Genomic DNA, 13702 nt, shown 5'->3' with positions numbered 1-13702 from the left:
CATCCGATGAAGTGAGCTGTAGCTCATGAAAGCTCATGCTCAAATGAATTGGTTAGTCTCTAAGGTGCCACAAGTACTCCATTTCTTATAGCAGCATCTGTAAGTAATGCATTCTACCATCTCAGCTGGCTGGGAGATGGTTTCATCCTGACAGATGATGGTCTGGTCTCAGTATCAAATGCCTTTGTCACCTCGCAGCTGCACAATGACAATGATAGCTACATGGTAATGGAACAGTCAGCCCTTAGGAAACCAAATAGTACAGAATGGGCCAACGCAGCTCCTCAGCAGCATGGGTTCCTGAAAACACATCAAAGCCTTCTCTCTACACTGGATTTCCATAGAATATTAAGGATCTCTGCCCATCCTTTCAAGGCATCTCATGGTCTGGGCCCACACCACCTACAGGTCCAAAACTGTGGCATGGGTTCCCACAGGAGCCAAGAAATACCACAGACTTCACCATCTTTAATTTTATGTGCAAGATGCACTTCTTTGACCTTGCCTTTGGTAATATAAACACACAAATACACAAATCAAAAATCTCCATACATTTGCCCCTGGGGAGGAGGGTGAAAGAAATAACTACACGTGACAGTTACTAGTCATGACACTGAATGTACTTCTGGAAAGCACTCAGATCCTGATCAAAGCTTTATAAGAACAGAGCTACATTTTCAAAGACCACATGGAACTGTCATGGGGAGGGGTTTAAATGACCAGCTGAGGGAATGTAAAGGGATGGGTTAGTGTGGTGATCCATGGGTTTCTTCTACAATGAAACCAATTATATTTTCATCCTCTGGAATGACGACCTATACTCCCACAGAGATTTCCACCACAACTTCAACCATCACCACTCGCCCATTAAACTCTCTCTGGAACACTCCCACACTACCTGGATACCTGAATCAGCTTCAATAATTGCATCCTACAGACAACTATATACAAGAAGCCCACAGATCATCACACCTACCTTCACAGATCTAGAAGCCACCCCCAACACACCATGAAATCTGTTATGTACAGCTAGGCACTCAGATACCAAAGAATATGCTCTGAGGAGAATGTCCTGGATATACACCTTAACACACTCAAAACTACCTTCACAAAACAAGGACACTCTACCATAGAAGTAGACCATGGAACGGACCACCCAAATACCCTGAGAGAACTTCTTCAAGACAGAAATAGAACCCCCTTTGACCACACACCCTTAGGTGTCATCATCCCACACTGGAACCCATATGGGTATCATCAAATAACTACATCCCATACTCAATGGGGACCCCATCCTAAAAGAAATTTTCCTGAATCCCCTCTTCTGGTATTCAAACAACCTCTCCAAGCTCATCATCAGAAGTAAGCTCCCCACAGACCAGGATACATCAACTCAAAAGCAGCACCAGACCCTGCCAGAACAACATATGCAAAATCTGCAGACTTACCTCCACCGCTACAATGATCAACAACTCCCACAACACACCTTTCAAGATTCATGAGTCCTACACATGCCTATCACAAAATGTGGTGTACCTCATCCAGTGCACTAAATGCCCCAACAAACACCATGTGGGTGAAACCAGACAATCAGTACACTCTTGAATGAAGTCACCCAGGAAAATGATAAAAGACAAAAACACCTTATCACCTATGGGTGAACAGTTTTCACAAAACAATCACTCTCTCTGACCTACCAGTCCTCATCCTCAAAGGAAACTTGCACAACACTTTCAAAAGACAAGCCTGGGAGCTTATATTTATAACTCTGCTAGACACTAAAAATCATGGACTGAACAGAGACACTGGATTTATGGCTTATTACGGCAATCTGTAACCCACAAACTCCCTTTTTGTCATATAACTACAGGGGTGTAACCAGGTCACTTCACCTTGAATGGTCCCTTAGATTATGTGCTAACTACTTAAGCTAAACTATCTGTTTAATCTTGTATCTAGCTGTGACACTCTTAGTACCTTTCCCAAACCCGAAGAAGAGCTTGGTGTAGCTAGAAAGTTTGTCACTCTCACCAACAGAAGTTGGTCCAATAAGAGGTATTACCTCATCCTCCTTGTTTCTCCAATATCCTGGGACTGACACAGCTACAACATTACATATTTTTTACCTGTGCATGTTGGTAACTTCTAATTGTTAACTTTAACCACATGCAAAGGCAATGCAATCAGTGATCCAGTTGCATGATTTGCCTCCACGTTTAGACTTACTGCTTACAGTTTGGTGCCCAACCAAAAAACAGGCCATCGCAAAATTAAACCAAATTTTACTACAAAAAGAAGCCATCTAATTCAGTTTAGTATTACAGTGAAAATTACATTGCTCAACTAGAGCTTTGCAGACTTCAAGTCAGGGTAATTTTTAGATAAAATAGGAATATAAACATTTTTATGTATTAAATTGTTTCTTTGATTATAGCATCTCCATTGCCTGATAATCAACTGATTGTCTTGTTTTAGTTTATAGACTTTAAAGTTTTAAAATCAAACTTGTAATTATTTTTTAGTTTCTAGATTTAACAGAATGTACAATGTCAAGTCTTATCTGTTTAAAATAGAGATCTCTCTCTGTCTATTTCACAGGGCCGGCATATTGCTATAGGATGAATGTATGACATGTGGGAATCAGTTACTGTGATATAGTACATTAGTACTTAGCCTGCCATTTGGAAACCAGTATACAGGGCTAGATGTTGACTAGTCTTTTCCTGAGTACACAAGGAGAATTGAGGAAGATATGGCACAAGAAGCCACCTGCACCCCACAGAAATGCAGAGTGCAGTTGCAGTCCTTGCACTCAGAAAAGGAAAGGACCAACACCAAGGTGTATCCTCAGTGGCCCCAACCTCTCCAAAAGGGACAAGAAGAGAGTAAATGGGGAGGCCCACAGAACTGCCCCATCACTACCACATTCAGCTGCAGTGCTGGATCCCAGTTTCTTTAAGGGTGGTACCATGGCTGAACTCCTTGGAGGTTTTGTGCATGTTGGAGGCACAATGAGCCTGACTAACATTGATTAATCGGGCCCACTGTCTGAAGCAGTTCTCACTGGGGTAGCATGCCTATGGTCTGGCCCTACATGGGCACTGGTATAATACCACCATGGCCTTTGGGATGCAAACATCTATAATGTAATCTCTGTCAAGTGGCCATTATAAGGCATGATTCTCCTCTCACATCATTGGGTCTCTACTGATTTCACTGGGTTTACTTCTACAATTGGGGGGAAAAAATTGGGGAAAAAAATTAAGCATGTTTGCCTACAAGAAAGCATTCTGCAAATTTGTCAGTTTTGCCAAATTGTTGGCCTCAGACTTTTTTTTCTGCAAAACAGAAACAAAACACTTGACACATTTTGTTTCTACATTTTCAAGATGAAACATTTAAAGTCAGGTTCAAATGACTGTTTAGAATCTATTTCAATTCAATTTTAAAAAATGTAAAAAAAGGTTGAAATCTAAACAAAACATTTTGCTTCAGGTTGAAGGGAATGTTTCATTTATTTTAATTTAACTTATTGCCTTTATTCATTATTTAACTTTTGAATCTCAAAAAATATTTCATGTTTGGACTAATCCAAAACAACTGTTATTTTTCAAAACTGCCAGGAAAGCAGAAGAAAAAATGCATAGCTGATTTACACCAGGGAAGTGAGATGTCAAGCAGGGCTCTTAAACTGGGTTAGACAGACCCTTAAATATTCAAAAGACATACAAGGCCAAATTTTGCTCTTGGTGGCATGCTCCTGGATCTTCTGTTGATGCCCTTGGGATTCTGAGGAAGCTGAGGGCATAGATCAGCCCTTTAGAACAGCAAATATTTATTGCATTAGCTATAAAACAACTCTGCACAAAATTATCTTTTCTGATCCACATGACAGATCTTCACTGCTCAATATTCTAATTTATTTTCATTGTGTGGCTTTCACATTGAGGTCAAAAGTGTTATTACAAACCCTCTTTAGTGTTTAGACTCCATTGAAATTGATCTAAAAATATCAAGTATATGAGTAAAAAGAAAGGGGAAAAACTCAGTCTTCTTAGGGACAATGGACAGAAAGTGGCTGAAATCCAAAGCTAATGAGAAAAGCAGATTCAGACAAAGTGGAAGGAAAGGATTAAGAACTGTGAAATATTTAAATAGGCAGAGCATCCATTGTTTTATTCTGCTCAGCTACTCAAAGGCAGTTTGCTGTGAGGATTAGTTGAGTCATTCATTTAACTTCAATAATAAATGAGCCCATCAATTCAACATTAGTTTGTGAATGTCCTACATATGTTCTACACCTACAGCCACACACAAATAATATCTAACCATACAATGCAGCAACAAATGGACAATGGGCCTTCTCTGAGTCAACAGAAACAGCTGGGAATGTCTGCAGCAAATCAGCACAATGTCTATTGATGTGCCAACGGAAGCAAGAGAAAAATTCACAGGAATATATCAGGGGAGTGTCCCTATGTAATAATAAAAACTGTAAATGAATAAAATTTAGCAGAGAAATCTCCAAGTAGGAAACTGTGTCAAGTAACAAAGGGATACTCACCAGGGAGGTTACGTCCACTATTACAAGACTAAAGCAAAAAGAAAAGGAGTACTTGTGGCACGTTAGAGACTAACAAATTTATTTGAGCATAAGCTTTCGTGAGCTACAGGTCATTTCACCATACTAAAGCAAAAACATTCAAAATCATTCACAGATAGGAAGGTTGGTCTTGCCGTTAAAGCACTGAACTGGGCCTCAGTAGATGGGAGTTCAATTCATGGCTATGCCACAGATTCCCAATCTGACCTGGAGTGAGTCACAAACTCTGGGTTCAGTTTCTTCTCCATAAAATGGGGATAATAGCGCCATTCTCAAACATTTTTTTCAATCTGGCCTATTTAGATTGTAAGTTCTTCTGGTTAGGCACATTCTTTCATTGTGTGTTTATAGCACCCAGCACAATGGGGCATGGACCTTGTCTGTGGGTAGTAAGTGATAAAATTAGCAATAAGAAAAGGAGTACTTTGTGGCACCTTAGAGACTAACAAATTTATTTGAGCATAAGCTTTCGTGAGCTCACGAAAGTTTATGCTCAAATAAATGTGTTAGTCTCTAAAGTGCCACAAGTACTCCTTTTTGCGGATGCAGGCTAACACGGCTGCTACTCTGAAAATTAGCAATGGAACTAGCTAGGGAACATGCAAAACAAAACTTCATTTCTATGAGCAGATGTAGCCATCCTACAAATTCCTCCAGGGCCAAATTCTGCAGTCCTTACTCAACTAGGGCCTTTACTTGAATAAGGACAACTTTGCACACAGAGCTGGCAGCAGGAAAAAAATCTCAGTTGTATTCCCAAACAACAGATATTAAACCTTGCCATGAGCAACACTGAGAGGTGAGAGTTGAATAGAAGTTTCTGGTGACAATTTGGTACAGAAATGCCTCAGTCTTTATCATTGGTATAAGTACTTTTGCTAGTCAAAATGACAGTCACAGTCATTTCAAACTGAAGCGAAAACACTCGTGAATTTGGAAATTGCTATCACCCCCACACTGATGAAACGAGAGAACTATGTTTTTCTTGTTAATTTGCACTTTGCCATATTAAGAGTGTGGTAAAAGAAAGTCAATGTTCTGTTTGTTTTAATGATTTCAGGTTAAGTTGTAAATATGTGAATTTGAACATTTTCCTTTTTTAAAAAGATTGTTTATGTACACACACACACACCCTATATTATAGAAACAAAAGGAGATTGAAGAGAATGATCCAGGAATAGAATTATTTTTAAAAGTCTTTGCTTCAAACTCATGAATATATATCTAATTTTTCAAATTTTTTGACATTATGCTTTGGATAATGTGTTTATATTAAAACTAGTCCCCATAAGAGGCAGAATACTAAAAAAAGATGGAAAATTGAATGTAAGGAATCAAACTAATTTCTGAATAAGGGTAGATGAATGATTTCAACACACCTAATGCTCCTGAGGGATTTTAGAGCAGGTTCTTGTTGACATGGAGATGAATTTAGGGATCCATGAAGTTTTTACTTACTATCCTTATCGGTTATATTATCAAAGGGGTTTACATTCCAAAGTCATGATGCGCATGAGTGTAATTACTCTGCCTAAACCAACGATGCCAATTTGACATCCAATTATACAACTCACATGGAGAATGCTTTTCAATCAAATCTGAATGCTATCTTGTTTTTTAATGGGGCTAACAGCTGTCTGAGAAACAACTTAGTATATTAGACTTTTGACAGCGCTATCAGAAACAGCCCCATGCTATACAGTCCAAATGATCATGTTGCAGATATTTAATCAAAGGTTTAAAGTATGCCTCAGTGCTATGTCCACCCATCAATACAGGCAAGAGAACATTCTTCCACAAGGCTCATTATATTATGTTACTCAAATAGATCATACAAATGCCAGCATCTACCAAATCATCTTCCTAATCATTAGCTTCTACCTAATGATGGCCCTGTTACACAGGCATGCAAGTTTATCTGCACAAATGACCTATGTTTCAAAGGACAGTCTGGAACTTTTTATACCTCGAGTTCATTCTTTAATGGATGTCTTTTAGATCCTGACAGATTTCTTCTGTTGATGGGAACTCAAACAGAGCCTGATGAAAAGAGGCACTGTTTCTTTCAGCAGCTCCACTGCAAAGCAAGTTGACAGCTCTACTCTTCAATTCAGTTCCATCCACGCTATGAGCCCTGTTCATCACAACTCAGCATCTGTCCAGATAGAACACTCATTGTGCCATCACCCAGAAAAGACAAAGAGATAAGGACACAAAACAATGTACTTTCTAAGCTTGGAGGGAAGCTGATGCTGTGGCCAACGGTCATTGCACACAGCCTCTCTGCTACCAAGTACAGTACTATGTTCTAGTCTGGAGTCTGTAAGCCCACTGCAGTATAACAATGTTCGTAGTAAAGGCTGCATTAAGTGCTCTCACACTGTGTGCTTCCTTCTCATTTTCTAGACTTTTCTCCACCTCACAATAGGCATATTTCAATTTCTCAAAAAAGCTAAAAGAAAAGGAGGACTTGTTGTACCTTACAGACTAACAAATTTGAGAATAGGCTTTCATGAGCTACAGCTCACTTCATCGGATGCATTCAGTGGGGAGATTTATATACACAGAGAACATGAAACAATGGGTGTTACCATACACACTGTAATGAGAGCGATCAGGTAAGGTGAGCTATTACCAGCAGGAGAGCGGGGGGAAAAAACCTTTTGTAGTGATAATCAAGGTGGGCCATTTCTAGCAGTTGACAAGAACGCCTGAGGAACAGTGGGGGGAGGGGGGGAGAGGAAGAGGAATAAACATGGGGAAATAGTTTTACTTTGTGTAATGACCCATCCGCTCCCAGTCTTTATTCAAGCCTAAGTTAATTGTATCCAATTTGCAAATTAATTCCAATTCAGCAGTCTCTCGTTGGAGTCTGTTTTTGAAGTTTTTTTGTTGAAGAATTGCCACTTTTAGGTCTGTAATCGAGTGACCAAAGAGATTGAAGTGTTCTCCGACTGGTTTTTGAATGTTATAATTCTTGACGTCTGATTTGTATCTATTGATTCTTTTACATAGAGACTGTCCAGTTTGGCCAATGTACATGGCAGAGGGGCATTGCTGGCCATGATGGCATATAACACAGATACATTGGTAGATGTGCAGGTGAATGAGCCTCTGATAATGTGGCTGATGTGATTTGGCCCTACCAATGTGATATATGGGGCCACCAAATGAAATTAATAGGTAGCAGGTTTAAAACAAACACAAGAAAGTATTTTTTCATGCAACGCACTGTCAACCTCTGGAACTCCTTGCCAGAGGGTGTTGTGAAGGTCAATACTATAACGGGGTTCAAAAGGGAGCTACATAGATTCATGGAAGATAGGTCAATCAATGACTATTAGCCAGGATGGGCAGGAATGGTGTCCCTAGCCTCTGTTTGCCAGAAGCTGGGATTGGGTGATAGGGCATGGATCACTTGATGATAATCTGTCTGTTCGTTTCCTTTGGGCACCTGCCATTGGCCACTGTCGGAGGACAGGATACTGGGCTTGATGGACCTTTGGTCTGACCCAGTATGGCCATTCTTCTGTTCTTAAATGATCTACTATGTGTTTGCAGTCTATAGCCTTAAGGCAGATGGAAATCTTCCAAAAAGTTTCTAGATTTCATTTATTCATATGAAGTATGTTGTGAAAAACAGACAGGATGATTTGTTAATTTTAGAAGGGTTTCTCTGGTATGCACTGCCCCTTCTGAGGAGCAGTCAACCTCCTATATACTGGTGATATACCTTATGGTTGTTTGGTAAAGGGCTAATGAGTGGTAGTTTTTATTACTACAAAAGCTACATGACTCATATGGCTGAGACTCTGAATCCTGTTTGCCCGTCAGCATGTACATCAATAGTTTCTTTGTATCCCATCACTACCTGATACATCAACCTCAGAACCAATGATAGATGCTATTTGCAAAGAACTGGAGTTGATATAGAAGTGTATTTCAGAAGAAAACAAAAACAATTCAGGTTTGTTTTGTTCTCCCTCCCTCTCCCCCCATGGACGCTGATACAGAGAGAGACCTGAAGCTCTGTAGACGACAGATCCTGGTAGTTTATCTTTTACTCTGGCATACCTTTGCAGGGCTGTCAGTACAATGAGTTAAGTATGAATAAATGTTGTCATTTGCAAGACTGAAGCATAACTCTTAGTTAAACAATCAATACCAGGACGAGTCTTTATTGAATATGCCAATTCTCTTTTAAGTTAGTTACTTCCTACATCAGATACGGTATGAAGGATAATTTATTTTCCTGTAATTTTACATTTAATTAAAAACAGCTTATATTGACTCAGAAAAATTGATGGCATTTCCTTGCTTTACAGTAAATATTAGCTGTACTATTAATATTTCATTATATTTACAATATATATTATATTTGCTCCTATACTATTAGTAATAAAAAATAATTTGTTACCTGACTTTTAATTATTAATAATAAAGTACATGTGGCATTATTCTTGCTTGGTATGAATGTGTAGTAAAACATAACCACATATCCAGCATTCATTAATTTTATTTTCCTCCCACCCTTCTCTCATCCATACATGTTGTATTGGGAAAGGTACTGACAGCCATGTCACTGGCATGATCGCCTAATAATTTCCACAGACCCTTTAACTTCCCTCTGGAGAGCTACTAGAGAGGGACAGAAAGGGATCTGGAATTAACAGGTCATCCACACAATCACATCTTTAGTGTGCTTTAGTATTACACTGAACTGGCCATGCTAAATAGTCCTGGTGCGTGACTTAAACACACTGGGCCTGATTCTCCACTTTCTTAGCAATGTGGATCTTCATAAATGAGTCAAAAGAGTGTTACACACTACCATCAGTGACTGAGGAATTCTGATTTGGTAGCATTTTACGTACATTTTGCACTCACACACAGAGGGGATAGATTACTAAACAAGATACAAGGCAATGGAGAATCAAGCTCTTGGGACCACCTCTTCCACAACTGTGAAGCAGTAGAGATCCACTGAGGTCCATCCGTGGTCACTGAAGTCAGTTAGTCAATCAACTGTACTGATTTACACCAGCCAAGTTCAGCTCATATTCCTATGGCAGACATTCTCTCAGTTGAACTAAATTGCACTATTTAACAAAATGATTTCAGCTTCTTAATTCACAGCATCAATGCAGTGTTTGCCTTTTCAGCCTTACAAAGTGTTTGGTTATCATTTAGAAAGAGCTTCGCATCACCCCCTACTTCAGTGATCACTGGTTAAGGATATAGTGCTTCAGACGTCATCATCATTCACCAAACTCCTTGACTGACGGATCTGGTTTCCTTTTTTTTTTTTAAGCCATTCTTGTCTAGCTGACACGAACTAAGCAGCTATACCTGCAGTAGCTTACCTCCTTATCAGCACGGTTCTACTGTTACCCAAAAAAGAAGGAATTAGGTGTAAAGTGCAGAATAAGAGCAAACTGATTCTAAAAGAAGCTTTTCCCTATCCTGGTAAGTCAGAGCAATGGCCCTATTTATTAATGGTATATGTGAAAAAAGATCTATACATGTACTTCACATCAGCACTATGCAGCAAATCCTATAATCTTCATGTTCAGCCTGTATGATAAGATCCACAGATTTTTTTCCCTTTACATAGTCTGAATGATAACAGCAAAAATTTAGCATTAAGTTTCTGCTGTGTATGCTCTCCCCATCTCTCCTCACCAAAATTTGCTCTTTTTTGGCTGTCGCTCTTTTAAATTTTGAACTGTTCCATATATTGTGTTGAGTATCCCACACACATCTGCAGTGAGTGTGAAAATGAGACTGCACTGTATGAAAAAGCTATAGAATGTGAGCAAGGCTGATTTTTGTTGTTCATTCATATAAGGTAGTCTATTCCTAAACAAGAAAAAAAAAAGAAATGCTGGGGGGGGGGGGGGGAATGAATCAAAGGGAAGCAAAAATACAAATAAACCTGCTCTTTATTTGTGGCTGCATTCAGCAACTCAGCTATAGTCTGAGTTCACAGTGTTATGTTTAGGTTGTCAAAATGTGTGGTGGGGGGAGAATCTAGAGGCTTCTGAATACACTCAGTTTTTGTGGTGATGGGTACAGAGTCTGATAAATCAAATGTTGTTACACTATAGTTTGAAATTAACTAGTGCCTGCCGAAGCAGCAATATGGTACATTTCATAAATGTACATGTGGAGGAAGAACGGCCTTGTGGCTAAGGTGTGAGACTTGAGAAATGTGGGCTCAGTTCCCAGCATGGTCACCAACTTTCTGTGTGGCCTTAGGAAAGTCATTTAATCTCTCAGTGCCTCACTTCCCCATATGAACAGTGGGGATAATACTTTCCTCTCTCCCAGGCTTGTCTGTCTTATCTATTTAGATTTTCAGGGGAGGTGCTGTTTCTTACTATGTGCTTGTACAGCACATAACACAATCAAGCTCTGAACTTTGGGCATCAAAGCACATATATAATACAAATAGTGAAAAACAACAACACAACATTAATAAGTATGAAAGCTCTGACTCTGGACCTTGAGGAATTAAACTGAAATATATGTCCTGAAATTAGCAGTATACAAATCAAAGACGACAGACAAATAGTTATTCTAAATGAAGATTCCTACTGTCCTTCAAATAAAAAGAAATGTACTCCACTAAAGTAATATTACCTTGAAATAGCATCTGTCAGAAAATAGCTTTTAGAAAAAGCATTCATTTGAAATAGATCATATTTGCATCTATGGCTGAACTGTGACAACAGAAGAAAAGGCATTAAGATAGTAGTAAACCTAACAGATTAATTTATTTATGTATGCTACCGTTTTTCCTATACTGCCTTTGTGGATCTGAATTATGCATCATGTTGTAACATTTCACTTATCAGATCACTTCACTCACACCAACATCCATAAGCAGCAATATAATAGCAATACCAGGAGACTACCATATAAGATTCTTGGTGCCTAAATGACAATAGATCTCCAGTCTGATAGAAAATACACAACACATTTTCTTATTGCTCAGCACAGTCCCAAATCTAGCAAAGAAATGGTTTCAAATTCAATTCCTAGCATTTCCAGCTATTGTTCTGTTTCAGCTTTACATCATGCTTGTCTAGCTTTCTGCCAGTCCAAGCAATGTATAGTATTAGCAATTGGATGATAAAGGCTCTCGACTAGCAACTAAAATATTTTTTATATTATCTTCCAGAAACCAATTCTCCTTGCTAAAATGATAGACCCATACTATATTCATGATAGCACTTCAGGAACATCTAGGAGCCCCAGTCATAGAATCATAGAAGATTAGGACTGGAAGAGACCTAAGGAGGTCATCTAGTCCAACCCCCTGCTCAAAGCAGGACCAACCCCAACTAAACCATCCCAGCCAGGGCTTTGTCAAGCCGGGCCTTAAAAACCTCTAAGGATGGAGATTCCACCACCTCCCTAGTTATCCCATTCCAGTGCTTCACCACCCTCCTAGTAAAATAGTGTTTCCTAATATCCAACCTAGACCTCCCCCACTGCCACCGGAGTTCTGTCATCTGCCACCACTGAGAACAGCTGAGCTCCATCCTCTTTGGAACTCCCCTTCAGGTAGCTGAAGGCTGCTATCAAATCCCCCCTCACTCTTCTCTTCTGCAGACTAAACAAGCCCAGTTCCCTCAGCCTCTCCTTGTAAGTCATGTCCCCATCCCCCTGATCATTTTCTTTGCCCTCCACTGGACTCTCTCTAATTTGTCCACATCCTTTCTGTAGTGGTGGGCCCAAAACTGGATGCAATATTCCAGATGTGGCCTCACCAGTGCTGCATAGAGGGGAAATAATCACTTCCCTCGATCTGCTGGCAATGCTCCTACTAATGTAGCCCAATATGCCATTAGCCTTCTTAGCTACAAGGGCACACTGCTGACTCATATCCAGCTTCTCATCCACTGTAATCCCCAGGTCCTTCTCTGCAGAACTGCCGCTTAGCCAGTCGGTCCCCAGCCTGTAGCGGTGCATGGGATTCTTCCATCCTAAGTGCAGGACTCTGCACTTGTCCTTGTTGAACCTCATCAGATTTCTTTTGGCCCAATCCTCCAATTTGTCTAGGTCACTCTGGACCCTATCCCTACCCTCCAGCGTATCTACCTCTCCCCACAACTTAGTGTCATCTGCAAATTTACTGGGGGTACAATCCATCCTATCATCCAGATCATTAATAAAGATGTTGAACAAAACCAGCCTCAGGACTGACCTCTGGGGCACTCCGCTTGATACCGGCTGCCAACTAGACATCGAGCCATTGATCACTACCCGTTGAACCCGACAACCTAGCCAGCTTTCTATCCACCTTATAGTCCATTCATCCAATCCATACTTTTGCAACTTACTGGCAAGAATACTGTGGGAGACCATATAAAAAGCTTTGCTGAAGTCAAGATATATTACGTCCACTGCTTTCCCCATATCCACAGAGCCAGTTATCTCATCATAGAAGGCAACCAGATTGGTCAGGCATGACTTGCCCTTGGTGAATCTATGTTGACTGTTCCTGATCACCTTCCTCTCCTCCAAGTGCTTCAAAATGGTTTTCTTGAGGACCTGCTCCATGATTGTTTCAGGGACTGAGGTGAGGGTGACTGGTCTCTAGTTCCCCAGGTTCTCCTTCTTCCCTTTTTTAAAGATGGGCACTATATTTGCCTTTTTCCAGTTGTCTGGGACCTCCCCTGATCACCAGGAGTTTTCAAAGATAATGGCCAATGGCTCTGCAATCACATCCACCAACTCCTTCAGCACCCTCAAATGCATTAGATCTGGACACATGGACTTGTGCATGTCCAGATTTTCTAAATAGTCCTTAACCTCCTCTTTCACCACTCAGGGCTGCTCATGTCCTCCCCATACTATGTTGCCCAGGACAGCAGTGTGGAGCTGACCTCGTCTGTGAAAGCCAAGGCAAAAAAAAAATTGAGTACTTCAGCTTTTTCCACATTATCTGTCACTAAGTTGCCTCCCCCATTCATTAAGGGTCCCACACTTTCCCTGACCTTTTCCTTGTTGCTAATATACCTGGTCCCCACTGTGCTAGACATCATACAATCATAGAACAAGATGATGGCCGTTGTTCCAAAGAGCTTACAA

The sequence above is a fragment of the Lepidochelys kempii genome, chromosome 8 (assembly GCF_965140265.1).
Source record: "Lepidochelys kempii isolate rLepKem1 chromosome 8, rLepKem1.hap2, whole genome shotgun sequence".
In the NCBI taxonomy this organism is placed as follows: domain Eukaryota; kingdom Metazoa; phylum Chordata; order Testudines; family Cheloniidae; genus Lepidochelys; species Lepidochelys kempii.
This window is presented reverse-complemented; position numbering follows the sequence as displayed.